The sequence below is a fragment of the Sceloporus undulatus genome, chromosome 8 (genome assembly GCF_019175285.1).
Source record: "Sceloporus undulatus isolate JIND9_A2432 ecotype Alabama chromosome 8, SceUnd_v1.1, whole genome shotgun sequence".
Taxonomy (NCBI): domain Eukaryota; kingdom Metazoa; phylum Chordata; class Lepidosauria; order Squamata; family Phrynosomatidae; genus Sceloporus; species Sceloporus undulatus.
The window spans coordinates 18,525,248-18,538,433 of NC_056529.1; the positions used below are offsets into that span (position 1 = coordinate 18,525,248).

General features: G+C 40.9%; 1 long non-coding RNA gene across 1 annotated transcript in view; it reads right to left on the minus strand.

Annotated features, from left to right (window-relative positions):
• The window catches only part of LOC121914677, a 52,966-nt gene extending 48,360 nt beyond the window's left edge, over positions 1 to 4,606 (minus strand). The window contains exon 1 of the long non-coding RNA XR_006100559.1: positions 4,506 to 4,606. This is a non-coding gene — a long non-coding RNA (uncharacterized LOC121914677). The remainder of the gene's footprint in view (positions 1 to 4,505) is intronic.
• Between the last annotated feature and the right edge of the window lie 8,580 nt (positions 4,607 to 13,186).

The window sequence follows — 13,186 nt, forward strand, 5'->3', positions numbered from 1 at the left end:
GGCCGGTCAACCAATTACAGATCCATGTAACAGTTCCTTTGTCTAGCCCACATTTTACAAGCTTGTTTGCAAGAATGTCATGGGGAACCTTGTCAAAGGCCTTACTGAAATCAAGATATACTATATCCACAGAATCCGGAAGCTGCACCAAAGCCACACTCCAGTGCTTAGGAATGGAGTGTGGCTTTGGCGCGACCTCTGGACTCTTAGGACCCAGGCATCATTTAAATAGCATACCTCCAAAGAGACCCGAAGCAGCTTTATTTTGGCAGTCTGTAACAGGCCAATATGAACTTGGTAAGTTCTATGACTGAAAGGATCTACTCTTCCTGGGACTGAAACATGTAATATCCATGGCATTCTTCCGATCATGTCCATCCAACCGATGTCACTGCAACTGCTCAAATCCTGCATACTTTTAGGTTGCGAGATGTACTCCACTCCAACTACCTCAATGCAGGGAAGAAACAATAACTTTGGGAACGAAGACATCTTCGAGAGTTTCTATCAGCTATTTATTTATTCATATATTGAGAAAAAATCAGTGCAAGAATTTGACCTAGAGTCTATCAAGTTTGGGGACCTTTTACGTGGCTTTCTTCTGCTCCCCGAAACCACGTCCTCCTTCCAAACTGCTGAGATGAGGTTCTGCAACAAAGCGCTCATAAAAATGTTCATGAATAATTCTCGAGTCATAAAGAAACTGGGAATGAGAGAAAATTAACTTCTCACCTCCTAGTGTTACTTGAAGATTAATTTGCCTAAAAAAACTAATTAGTTGGCACTCCACAAGCACAGAACCTCGGGTAAGAAAGCGAGGAACAAAATAAATGTGTGTTTTGTGGGTGGGGGTTAGACAAAAGAGATGCCAGTGAAGGATCTACAAGGGAATGGGTTCAATGCAACGTTTCTGAAACTGGCTAGATTAAAACCTTCAAAGAAAAATGTTTCCGGGGAGTAGATGGAAATATAGCACAGCTGCAGGGGAAATCTTGCTTTCACCTCTTCCCTTCACTAATATTTCCCAGTTAAACTTTCTTGCTGAAGTGGAAAAAACTCAGCTTAACAGTGCCAAAGCCTTAGAGTTTGGGTCTGCAAGCTAATGTCTGAACGGCAGGCTTGGAAATGCACTACTAGCTTAAGGTCCAGCGGCACAACCGCCTGAGATTGCCAGAAATTTGTAGTTTATGGTGGAACCAAAGCCCTCTGACAGAGAAGGCGAAACATCTCAAGAAAATACAAATCCCAGAATTTCATCACATTGAGCCATGGCCAGTAAAGTGGTTTGAAATGGGATTATTTCGGCAGTATAGATGCAGCCTAGGAGGACAAAGTGTGAATCTCTGCAAACCCACTTGGTGACTTTGAGCAAGCCATGCTCTCTCAGCCTAAGAAGAAGGCAATGGCAAACCTCTTTGGAAGAAACCTTGCCTAGAGAACCCTAGTATAGAATCTCACTAAATGCGAGGTGATATGAAGTCGCATAGCACAACAAAGAGCATTACTGTACAGTAGAATCGGGGGGGGGGGGGGTTACGACTACAGAAAATAGCCTTGAGGACTACATGTACCCTCAGAGGCACACTTTCCCAACTCCTGACTTAGGGCCTGAACAGACAGGCCAAAATAAAGCTGCTTTGGGTCACTTTGGAGGAATGCTGTTTAAATGATGCATGTGTCCTAAGAGTCGGAAAGCCACACCAAAGCCATGCTCCAGTCCTAAGGACTGCAGCATAGCTTTGGAGCAGCTCCTGGCCTCTTAAGATGTGTGTGTCATTCAAACAGCATAACTCCAAAGTGACCTGAAGCAGCTTTATTTTGGCCTGTCTATTTGGGCCCTGAGATGAATAGAGATGGATGGACAGCCTCTATTTTTTAAAAAAATAAAGAGTTTGCTTTTAGAGCTGTTAAGCAGAAGAGCAAGATCCCTCTGGCAAACTTTTCTTTAAAATGTAAGAGGGAAGGGAAAAGAGGCAGCACAAGTCAAGCGTGATCTAACACCTTAGTTGATGCTTTAAGACAGATGATCCCAGTTCCTCTGACTCTTCGACACATCAGGTCTTATTCCACCTTTCTTCTCCTTCCCTTTGTTCTCTTTTAATTATAATCCATCCAAACCTGGACATCTCTGCCTTGTCCAAGTCACATTCAGCTCTTGAATACCAACCATGAAAGGAGGCCAGAAAAAAGGAGGGGGGTTATTTGTTCCTTTATAGATTACTTGGCTAATAGCAGAAGAATGATCCCATGGTCACAATACAGCTGTTTGGACCTTGACTATATGAGATTTTACGCTGCATATATTTTTTAAGCATAGCATGTCTGTCTGTCTGTCTGTCTGACTGACTATCTATCTATCTATCTATCTATCTATCTATCTATCTAGTTATTGTTGCTGTTGTGTCTCTTCTACCAGCAATACATGCCCTGGGCCAACAAACCTCCATACAGCTACAGACAAACTATGTGAAGTCTTTGTTTGACTTTCTTTTGCCTTTCCAAATATATGTATCACACTGATTTATGAGCTCGTTGTGTCCCACAAAGAGTCAGTTCAATCCAAAGTATGGGAGTATTTCCCCCCTTTTAATGTTCTACTAAAGATGCCCCAAAGTGTTGCATAATTTTCCATTTTTAATTCAATTTCTTTCATTCCTTGAACTGTTAAGCAAACAGGCCTTTTTGCACATGTAAATCACATTCTTCCTAAAAAGAAAACCTCTTTTAATAAACTTAATCTCTCTCTCTCTCTCTCTCTCTCTTTAATCGCACACTTCGTATTATTAATGTGTCAGATTTCATTGCATGTTTTCCCCCTTCCATGCATAGAGGGACGAGGCAATGAAATATAACTGACGTGTCAAACATAATATATGGAAGGATGATTAGGGGGAAACTTTTAGCATTTGTTGCAGATTAATATGTTAATTACAGTGCACATTCTGGGGGAGAAAGAAAAAGATTAAGTATCTCCAAAGTAAATTTATATTTTTTTAACCAGCTTTATTTCTTAACACTTCATAAATTAACCAGCAGAATGCATAATGGAGTGAGATTCCAGCATGTGGGAAGCTATGCAAGCCCTCAACACGAACAAGAACATAATACAGATAATGTCTCGGCTTATGAAGGACTTCTTCATCACAACAGGTGATGCATGGCTCCATGGACCTGTTTTTCACAAGCCCTCTCAAACAATGAGTGCATCCAATGTGCAACTGTGGCAGATATTTTAACTGGCACATACTGTGCATTCCTAGGATTTCTAGTTTGGGATCTTGATCTTGGGCAAGTCACATGCTCTCAGCTTCGAGGGAAGACAATGGCAAACCTCCTCTGAACAAATCTTGCCAAGAAAACCCTGTGATAGGTTCACCTTAGGCTCGCCATAAATCAGAAATGACTTAAAGGCACCCAACAACAGCAAAAGTGGCACTTAGAATTTCCTAGCACAGCTTCTTAATCCAGAGCCTTGGAGCTCTTTGGTAGAGAATTCCAAGGACCATGCAAAACTACAACTCCCAAGATTTCATGGGCCGAAGCAATGGCAGGTAGTGTCAAAGTTACATGGTTATGTTGTGTGGCTATACCCCAGTGTCTTACAGACAAAGGTAGGAATTATGTAGCTGTCTAGATGTTGCTGGACTGCAACTCTCAGTAACCTTAGAAAGCAATGGAGAGGAATGCTGGGAGCTGCACTTGAAGAATATCTAGATAGTCACGCAAGTCCCACCCCTGTTTTGGAGATACATCTCCACAGATGAAGGTATGAAAAGACAGCATGAATTTCCTCATACCCAAATGACAACCAGTTGCTTTACAACAACAAACTGGCATTATTCAGTCTGCAACAGACCACCATTCTCAGAGGACCATCATTCTCAGACAAAGAGCTCCATGTTTCACTAAGCTGCAGATGCCAGGATTCCATAGGATACTGCCATGGCAGTTAAAGTGGAATCATAATGCAACAATTATGTAGTGTGAAAGGGCCCCTGTTCAGGCATTTTGTTTGACTAGGGAACAATGACATATGTAAGCTGTGCCCTCGTCTTCCCATGCTTTACCCAGGGTCCCTGGGGTATGTAGTTTGGTGAACTTCCCAAACTGCAAATCCACTGATGTTGCCATGGCAGTTAAAGCAGAATCATAGTGCTATAACTGTATAGTGTGAAAGGGCCCTGGCTGCTGATGGCATCAACAGTTCCATCCAATGCAAGGACACTGGGCCATGCGGGCCAATGCATGTCTTCTTGCCCTTCCATGTTGTTCCCTATTCAGACCCTATGCCTGAACGGTACATTTGTTAGACAAAGAAACCATGGCATTTCAATCAACAGCCGTCCCTTTCAAGGAGGGAATGCCACAATAGGCTTGCACTGCATTAAAGCCCCATTGACAAACCACTTAGCGGAGCCATGATAATTAATTGGTGCTTTTGCTGAGCAATAGCTGACAGGTTGCTGGAGTGTTTGCAAGGCTGCTTACGACGGCTACTTCCGTACCTGCAAGATTTTTCAGCTTGGCTTCCTCAGCATGTTGGGAAAAACAATCTCTGTGCAAGGCTCCCTGAAGCGACCCAATGTCCAGATGTTTCACTTCTGCCCTGAAATACAGACATAACTAAAATTAATACTGGAAGAACGCCATATCTATGTTTGCACCAGTGTAGGAAGGCCTGGCTGGGGAAAATGGATGTGACCCAATATGAGGTCGGGCTGCACAGCAGAGAGGACACTGCGTATCATGCTATTGAAAGTGCCATATATAGATGGCAATGCAGCTGGGAAGCTACATTTGAAAATTTCCGTGATGCTCCGGTGCATCTGATGCTGCGTTAACTGATGAAAATTGCCTCTCTCCCTCAGTTTGAGCTTCAGCCAAAATGCTAGCTTCTCGCAGAGTAAGAATATTAACAAAACAAAACTGGCTTCAATCCTATCAGCAGTACTAGGGCAGTCCCATTGAATCAGTAGGATGTATGGAAGTATTAACTCCCTATTGAAGAATTGATAGATTTGGTGTACTCTAGTTGGGACTACCAATAGAATTTAGATAGTTATGTTGTCTAAAACGTTATTTTTAGATGACGAATTTTAAATGTGCATTGCTATAATATGCATGTGTCTTCTCTGTTCTTTTAATTGATGTATGTTTTAACTAATGTTATGCTTTTAAGCAGAGAGGCATAGTAGTTTGAGCATTGGGCTACAATTCTGTAGACCAGGGTTCGATTCCCTACATGGTAATGAAACCCGCTAGGTGACCTTAGGCAAGTCTCAGCCTCAGGGGATGGCAATGACAAACCTCCTCTGAACAAATCTTGCTAAGATACCATGATATAGTTGCTTTACGGTTGCCATAAGTTGGAAACAACTTGAAGGCACACAACACACTCATATACTTGTTGGTCTCTTCTTGTTCCCTGCCCCGATCCATGAGGAGAGGTGGGTAAGAAATAATAATAATAATAATAATAATAATAATAATAATAATAATAATAGATGATGATGATGATGATGATGATGATGATGATGATGATGATGATGATGATAGCCATTGTATTATAGTGAATGGAGTGAACCTACTGGCTGACCTTTGGAAGTCACAGCCTCCTCTGAATACATCTTGGCAAGAAAACATCAAGATGGGTTCACCTCATGTTGTTTGTTAGTTTGTCTGGAGTATTTACTTCGCCCCTTCAGCAATGATTGCTCCAAGGATGACTCACAGATTTTTAATTTGACAGTTCCCTGCCATCAGGCGTACAACGTAAATAAGAGATACACAAGGAAAATGTAATAGTGTAGAGGAGTGGATTAAGTCCAGCAGATACCAGATGGTCTTCTCCCCCATAGAGGCTAGATCAATGGCAATGGTGAGAGAGCTTTCATCAGCCGCTGGGGTTGGGAATGAGGTGGAAATTGACCTGAAGGTATACAAAAACATTATGGCTGTCACCATCATCACTGTCATAAAGAATGATTTTGTTAGTTGTTCATTGGGCACTTCATATCCACGAGGGCAGTGATGGCAAACCTATGGTGCACGTGCCAGAGGTGGCACTCAGAGCCCTCTCTGTGGGCACATGTGTCGTCGTCCCAGCATAGAGTTTGCCAGAGTTTGTTACTAGAAAGCCAGAGGGACATGGCACTTTGCAGTACATAAGTGGGGTTTGGGTTGCAGTTTGGGCACTTGGCCTCTAAAAATTTAACCATCACTGCACTAGGGTTTGGTTCCAGAACCCTGTGTAGATACTAAAATCCACAGATGCTCAAGTCTCATGAAATACAACAACACAGTAAAATAGCAAAATAAAGGTTTGCTTTTTGGATTTAGATAGATAGATAGATAGATAGATAGATAGATAGATAGATAGATAGATAGATAGATAGATAGATGATTAGATAGATAGATAGATAGATAGATAGATAGATAGATAGATAGATAGATAGATAGATAGATACTTTCAAGCCATGGATGTTTGAAGCCCATGGATAAAGAATCTGTGCATATGGAGGACTGACTGTATGCTGTCCCCAAAATTAGAGAGCTGACTTGATGACTCAAAACAAAGTCAACATAACAATGTATATTTAGTAATTCATATGTGCTATTACTAGTATATTTATGTTATCAGTACTAATTGTTCTAAACAAAATGTGAAATGTTTAGAGAGGATAAGTGCTAACTTATTTGCTTCTAATATTGGTGTATGTGTGATTAGTATTTTTTTTCAAGAACTGCAGGTAAACAACGAAATTATGGCCTCACCAGCTGGAGCGATAGCATTTGTAGTCTAATATGTCTGGAAGTCCCCAGGCTAGGAAAGGCTGCATTGAGCTATATTCTCTAATATATTCTAAAATTAGTCAATGTCAAGTTGTTGGGGGGGGGGGAACCATATGCAATGTGCTCCTCCGATATGCAATTAAATAATATTCCATTTAATTGTAAATTAAAATAGCAGAGCGGTCAAATTTATGCCATTTGTTTAGGAAATATATGAAATAGCACCAAGGGGGAGGATGTAATTTGAATCAATTATTTAAATCAGCCTTTCCTCCCTCTTTGTCGATTTAAACCATAATTTAAAGTGACGGATTGAAAATTGCCTTGATATAAATTGATCCATCTTGGCTTCCCAGGTCCATTCTCCCATCGCTTGGGACCCAAGGCAAACAACAGGACTGAGTGACCCTGTGCCATGAAAGGGACCCAACATTGAATTTGCTTGCTATGTCGTATCCTATAAAGATTAACTGGGCATTATAGGCCAATGGCCCAATTTAATTAAAAGCCATTCTCAACGTGCCATAAAACAACGTTCAAATGCTATTTATGGTAATGTATGCTTAACATATTCAGAAAGACTACCCAATGGTGTCGTCCGGAGAGAGGCAATAAGAAGATGGGATATGCAACAATTGTGCCAGTTTGCATTGATTATTACATTTGCATTGAGACTACTCCAATGCACAGAGAAAGTTGCTAGGTTCTGAGCCTGTGCTACTACCAGTAGTAGACCAATTTTAGGGGAAATTTTTTAACACAGAGACATTCATCTTAGTTATGAAACTTTAACATTTTACCCTTCTCAGCTTTTAATTTTAGGGATATAGACAGAAACAGTTAGCCATCTGTATTTAGCGTGTTATGAATTTTAGCTGCATTTAGTGGTATTTGTATGCATTTTCATATATTTTATGCATTTTATTTTATGTTTGGTCTGTGGCCATAAATAAATGATTCCATGTCATTTTTAATTGGTCACGATGCTTATGTTTTGATTGTATTATTTTAGTAATGTTTTAATTTCATAATACCGATGTTTCAGACTGTACGGCGTTTGACAAGTTTTTATGCTCATTTCACTTTGATTTCTACTATGAAAAACACTGTGCAAATCCTACATCACTCTATAAATAAATGTTGATAGTCATAATAATAATGATTGATTGATTGATTTTCACTGAGAGTATTCTCACCACATGTGTAGTTGATTTCTTTTGGGGATCACCATTTAATGATCTCCATTGATAAATATCGGAAGGGATGTCATTGTCAGCTTGATTTCTGCCAATCCAGAGACTGAAACATGGACCACTGGATTCAAATTGCAAAAAAAGAGAGTTCACCTGAATATTGGGAATAATTTCTATTATTGCAAGGACTGTTCAACAGTGGAATAGATTGCCTTGGAGAGTGGTAGACTTTCCATTTTTAGAGGTCTTTAAGTGGTGTTGGATGGACATATTTCTACTTGGGAGTTAGACTAGGTGACCCTTATGGCCCTCTTCCAATTCAAAGATTCTATAATTCTATCTTTGGTTGCAAAATCCCACATCAGGTCAGAAATGCTATTTCCTTCCCAGGTCCCAGGACTAGCTTTCGGAAGCACAGAAGCAACAACAGACCAGTAGAATACATTTTAGGTCAAATTGTCAAGGATAATCCCATGCAAATTGGCATGTCTAAGCATTAAGGTTGACAAAAATCACAATAAATGACTCCAGCTCGACAGTGTGCTGATTGCCAAATTTAGCATGAAAACAGTTCCTCCGCTGGTAATAACAGAATTAAAAGGAGATACATCCATGCGGCTCTTGATGAGGGAAGATCCTCTTCCCAGCGCGATATGGATTTGCTTATTATTGTAAGGACAGACACCGAACATGTAATTCACATCAATTTCTGATTTGTGGAGGAGAGCTTAATCAGCAATGACATTTTGATAAAGCATTTCGGAAGGCATTAATGCTGGGAGGGAAAATATTTTATGCTGGGGGGGGGGACACACAACAACCCACCAAATGCTGAGGACTGATGGAAATTCAAGGCATTTCCTTCAGCAAAAAATGCCCATAGACAGAAGGCAGAAGAAAGTTTCAGAACTAGCCTTTCCACTTTCTGTGCTAAAATACCTGAATGATTTCTGATTCTCTCTTCAGATAGATGATGACTCTTCTCCTCAATCTTGAGGAGACCTGTTCAAATGTTCAAAGCTCCAGTATCCAGGTTGTAGCTATGTGGGAAAGAGAGAGCCCTTGGCAAGATGGTGCCATGGCTGTTAAACTATAATCACATTGCTATAATAGTGTAGTGTAATAGGGCTCCCAATGACTCAAGCATTGCTCTACGGATCACAGAGTGTATCCACACTGCCGAAACAAAGCAGAGTGACACCACTTTAACTGCCATGACCCTTTTCTGGTGATACAGTGGTAAATGCTGGCGCTGCAGCCACAAGGTTGTGAGTTCGATCCCCGGGCCCCAAGGTTGACTCAGCCTTCCATCCTTTTATGGGTTGCTAATACCAATACGCTTGTTGGGAGCAATTGGCTTACATACTGTAAACAGCTCGGAGAGTACTATGTTCCCTTATTAAGTGCTATAGAAATTTAAATGCTATTGCTATTGCTAGCCACATTGTAAACCACTTAGGGGCAGTACAAACCAGCATGTTGTGCCGGCCTGACTGTGGAGTAGGGCTGAACTAAGACTGAGCACCTAGCCCTGTTTCCGCTGCTCGACTGCCATGATGAGGTGTGCTCATCCATATGGTGTGCGCCATGATGGTGTCTGTGGTGCACAGTGACCAAACGGCGCTGGATGGAAGGGGTGTCTTCATGGCGCATTAGTGCGCCAATGACGCAGCTTCCTTTGGGTCTTGGATCAATGCCGCAGCATGCGGCTGCTGCAGCACTGATCCGGTGCATACAGGGGCGGTGTTTAGCCACCCATCTATATAGCCCGTTAGAGAGTGCTGAGTTCACTATTAAGTGCTACAGAAATTTAAATGCTATTGCTAGCTTATGGAATTCTGAGATTTGTAGTTTGGTGATGCACCAGTGCTTTCTAACAGACCAGGCTGAATACCTCACCAAACTCCAAATCCCATCCCAATCATTGGAATCCTAGTCCTATTCTCAAACCACTACACCGGACTGACTCTCATATTATTAATAGCTGGTTTTATTATCAGGTTGCTGTTTTCTTTGTTTTCTAAACTATATTGTATTCATTTCAATTTGTAAGCCACCATCAGTCCCAGTCTTGGGGAAAGGTTGGCCATTAATGATTATCATTATATTTATGAACTCAAAGGCTTTCATGGCCGGCATCCACAGATTTCTGTGGGTTTTTTGGGCTACATAGCCATGTTCTAGAAGAGTTTATTCCTGATGTTTCACCAGCATCTGTGGCTGGCATCTTTATAGAATGCATTCTCTGAAGATGCCAGCCACAGATGCTGGTGAAACATCAGGAATAAACTCTTCTAGAGCATGGCCACATAGCCATAAAAACTCACAAAAATCTATTATTATATTTATTTGTATCCCACTTTCCCCCCAACATTGGGACTCATTGCAGTCTAAAAGCACAGTACAATTAAAAACTTACAAAAGTGACCATCAAAATGGAATTAAACTAACAGAATACTAAAACCGATCATTTGTTTAAACCCAAGATAATTAAAATGCCAAGGAATCCAACCAGAGGCCCACTGCAATCGCTCGGCTCAGTACCAAAACCCTCCTTCCTTCTCTCACCTTCCATTACTTCTTCTGCATAAACACAGTTTAAGCTCTTCAATCACAATTTTCACTTTGCAAGAAAAAAACAGGACGAAAGAAAGAAAGGCCGACAATCAATCCCAGCCGATATAAAAACACGCAAAGGCGTGTCTCGTGAAATCTCGTCCTGCCGAACCAGTCCCTTCCCTCCCAACGGAGGCCTAAATTGAAAAAATATTTTGACTGACGTTGACAAGACACACGGCAAAAGGGGAAAAAATCTATTGTCATCTCAGCTCTGATTGGAATCTGAGAAAATATGATGGGTTTCAGAAGGTTGGAGAAGAAATAGAAAGGCCGAGCGGCTGTGGCTGCCATCACTCAGCCAATAATTGCAATGACAAAGCCAGGCTTCTTCTTTTTAACCTCCCTTACACACACACACACACACACACACACACACACACCTCCCTCCTTGTGCGCTCTTCTCTTTCTCAAAGATGTGCGATAGCTGGATAGTTTGCAATTGCTGAGCTTGACAACCTGCCGTTTTAATTGTTTTTTTCTGGATGGCTGAGGTGAACAATACTCATTCGCAAAACGTAATGAACTGAAGCCTGCCAGCAAAATGGCAATTTTATAGATGGGCTGCGATGAATTTGGGGGTCGGGGGTGCGGGGGAGAAAGCCATTTTTCATTTATTTAAAGAACCTGATTTTGTTAAACGTGTGGCTAAATCCAAAAGACTGGAAACAGAGGGAATCCCATCTGGTTTCACCAAGAGCTACGGCACATGCTAAATTCCATTAAAACACAGTGAAAATGTGTGTGTATGTGTATGTGTACTATTTACTGGAATAGCCCCAAACTACATACAGGTTAAGTTTCTTTATCTGGAAACGTAAGCTTAGGACCAGAGGTATTTTAGATTTTAGATTTCTTTTGGATTTTGGAATACATTAGGTCCTTGATATCCACTAAGGTTTGGTTCCATGACACCCCTGTGGATACCAAAATCCATGGATGCTCAAGTCCCATTAAATACAATGGTAAAATGGTGGTTATTATATGAAATAGCATACTGCTTTTAACCGGCGATTTTAAGAACAGGATACAAATAATAATAATAATAATAATAATAATAATGATAATAATGATAATAATGATAATAATGATAATAATAATATTCTGTATCCCTTTTATCCATGCTAGTCTATGACCGTAGTAAAGAATCTACTCTATAAAATGGCAAAATCAAGGTTTGCTTTAGGAATTTTTAATATATAAAATATTGTCAAACTGTGGATGGTTGAATCTGTGGCTAAAGAGGGTCAACAATATATTTATCTTTCTGGATTACTTATACATGACCTGGACTGGATTGACTTAAACAGCCTCCATTATGATAATCTGTTTCTTTGTACACTTACAGCCCAAAGCCATAGGATACCATGGGACTTGGGAGGCATGCATCCTTTCATAGGCACATAGGCATTCTAGCCTCTATGAGGAATTATGGTCACAATTTTGCCATAGTATGTGTATGTGCCTTCAGGTCGCCTGTTGACTAATGGAGACTCCATGAATTTCATAGGCAAGGGATACTCAGACGTGCCAATTCCTTCCTCTTAAATACAGGTTTCAGCCCCTGATATTCCCTGGCTGTCTCCCATCCAAGTACTAAACATGACTGACCCTGCCCAGCTTCCACAATCAAATGGGATCTGGTGCCTTTACAATACTTAGGACTCACCACCCTAAAATAGCAAAGAGCTTTACAAATTTTAAACATGAATTTAGAGTGGGGCTCTTAGGCTCCTAAAATGGACTTGGAAACTAGAAGCCAAATGTTGTCCACTTCTGGTCTATGGTAAGATGCAAACTAGGAAGTCCCTTTTGCCTCTGCACTGCAAAAGTAATGCAGTTTGACAACATTTTAACTGCGGTGGCTCGATGCTATGGAGTCCTGGGACATGTAGCTTATTGTAACAGCAGAGCTCTCAAACAGGGAAGGCTAAATATCCTGCAAGACTACAAACCCCAGAATACTCCATAGTATGGCGCCATGGCAGATAAAGTGGTGTCAATGGTGTTGTTTCGCCAGCGTGGATTAGGCCTTGGTGGTGAAGAGCTCTTGGTTTACCCATCATGACCACAAAATTACAGACAGAACCCCAAGTTGTCATTGCGTACACCCTGAACCCCTTTCAAACTGCTCTTGCACATACAGGATGGCTAAACTGCTATACAAATCTATGCACCACCTCCATAAAAACAAGCCGCAAAAGCTAAATTCAGTTTATTCATGGAAACAGTGACTGTAACAAAAGTGGAATGCATTTGTTTAATGTACTTTCAGGCTGGAGGTAAAGAGGATGGGAGGGAAATCAAGCAATCCATGCAGATGTTCCTTGGCCTGCGATGAACTTTTGAGCCTACCTGAGGGCAGATAATTAAGACTCTAAATTAGAATTTTATATCTGGCGGTCTAATTCATTCCAAAAATGGCAGAGAACGTGGCGCAGGAGTGATCTTTTGCAACGGAGTAGACAAACAGGAAAATCTGAAACTAAGTAATTTTAATAAGTTTGAGGGAGGGAAAACTAATTTCTTCCTGCCCAGTTCAATCTACTTTAGATACTGTATCCCTGAGCTTTTTAAAAATAACA